Source organism: Pinus tabuliformis, chromosome X (assembly GCF_031772625.1).
Source record: "Pinus tabuliformis cultivar Carrire ecotype Pingquan chromosome X, CPIR1, whole genome shotgun sequence".
Taxonomy (NCBI): Eukaryota; Viridiplantae; Streptophyta; class Pinopsida; order Pinales; family Pinaceae; genus Pinus; species Pinus tabuliformis.
In genome coordinates, this window is record NC_142308.1 from 1,732,382,455 (window position 1) to 1,732,384,625 (window position 2,171).

Here is a 2,171-nt window from a genome sequence, read left to right on the forward strand (position 1 = left end):
TGTATACCATTTTAGTTCTGATGGAACAGTACTGTGGGTGCTAAAGGAATTGCTTCCGATAGGCATTACAGAAAATATTGAAAAATAGAAAACTAAGATGTTCTTGAAAACACCCTTGAGAGCATCGCTCTCGGCATAGGTTGCAACATCGATGAGAATATCCACAAATTCCTTGAATGAACTTCTCATCAAGGGTCCTTTCTCTGTGTTATAGTGATGGCACCAATATTCTAAAATAATGCACAGTAACAAAGTCTAAAAATAGATTATCTTCATGAAATTCATTCCCAGACTTTTCAAGTACTTCATGTAAGCTTCAAGCTTTGTTCTTTCTTTGAGCATTCCTTTACTTTAAGTTCCAACCAATTCTTTTTCCTTCTTATCCTCATTGATCAATTTTCCCACATTATTAACATCTAGGGCTGAACCTGTCAAGGATTTATTTCTATCTTCACCATCCTGCACACACTGATTTGACTTGGCTTTAACCACACTTGTCTTGAATTCTAACATAAAGTCCTCAACTGAGATAAATTCCACAAGATTTTTCTGGAGCACCCTCAACTGAATTAGTGTTGTCTTCCTTGAGTATAATTTCAAACTAATTCTCAAGTCTTTTATCAATGGGATGAATATTATCCAAGATACCTCATATCTCCACAAGACGAGCAATCGCAGGATGATCTCGGATAGAACGACCTTCTGCTTTTAAAAGTGAGTAGAAAACAATGGATTGGCAATAGCGCAACAACAATAGCTGCTTCACCTCCAGATAGTGCCTTCTTTGGTTACATTTTTGTTACCTTTCACCTCCTGCTGTATAACCTGAACAATTTTCAGGTTATCAAGTCCATCCTTAAATTCTAATAGTAGTCCCATTAAATCTGGAGCATCACTCATTAAAAATTCCATCTGCTGCTCTTTGTTAACACATTAATATCCTTCTTGACTTCCTCAAATGCTACAATTTTACCCTCATCAACATCTTTGCCCAGTTCTATATATGAAGTTTTCTTTGATTTCCTCTTTTCAATCCCCCCATCACGTCGCTTCACAACCTCCTACAGGGTTTACTCATGGGTATCTGAGTCGGCATTGCTTTCATCTTCCTCATCTTCATCTAGACCAAAGTCTTCAGGACAAAGTGATTTAAATTTTTTTCTTTGCAGTCTTAGTACCTCAACCTCTTCAACTGCCGGTAGCTCATCATCACTAGATTGGATCTCATATTCAATATTATCAGCACTATAATGTCGGTTTTTTCCTTTTCCCCATTCTTCTTTCCTTTCTTCCTCCTGTTCATCAGTTTCTTCTCCCATTAGCTGTGCAACCTCATTTAATTCTTCATCATCAAAATAATCTATATAATGAATTGGAATGGGCCTTCCATTGGGTGCACCCATACTGCCCTTTTCTTTCTCTTTGACTGAGTTTCCTTCAAGGGGATATTTTTTAGTGTCGTGCTCTAGTAAGAACACTAGCTCTTTTTGGATCACTTCATCGACCTGCTCAATGAAATTTGTTGGTGCAAAATAATATTTATCATGACCACTTATAAAAATTTCATATTGCTTTTGTTCCTTCCCATACTTTAAGGGAAAAGGAATGTCATTAATTTCATGTTCATCATATTTTTCAGCGTCTTCAATAGTCTTCTGGATAGCAGACCCACCTTTATATTTAAGAACACCTATATTCTCATCATAATATAGAATTGTCATAACAGTTGTTACGTATCCACTTTGATTTTCTGTTTCATTCATGTTATTGTCCACTGCCCTTGCTACCTCTGCTAACAGAGGTTTTGTTCTTTCTTTAGATATAATAACAAAAACCTCATCATCATCATCTTCATTTGGATCATCATCTTGATCATTTCGTGCAACATCTTCATTTTCAATATTATAATCATCTAATGCTCCACCTTGTTTCCTTTTACCATCGCTATCATCTTCCTTATTATTGATTTCTTTTTGACATGATTTAAATTCTGCATATGATTTTTCTAAATGCTGAAATGCTTCTTGAATTTTACTAAACTGTTCAATGCATTAAGGACGTGAATGTAATGGCACCTTGTGTTGCGAACAATGTTCAAAGACCCGCATGATTATATTGTGCGCCATGGCTCTGATACCACTGAAACATAAAAATGATAGCTTGTAGAATTG

The 2,171-nt window shown here is 35.9% G+C and overlaps 1 pseudogene; it reads right to left on the reverse strand.

Moving 5' to 3' along the window:
* Positions 1 to 255: 255 nt before the first annotated feature.
* LOC149146709 (protein THALLO-like) lies at positions 256 to 1,763 on the reverse strand (annotated as a pseudogene).
* Positions 1,764 to 2,171: the final 408 nt, after the last annotated feature.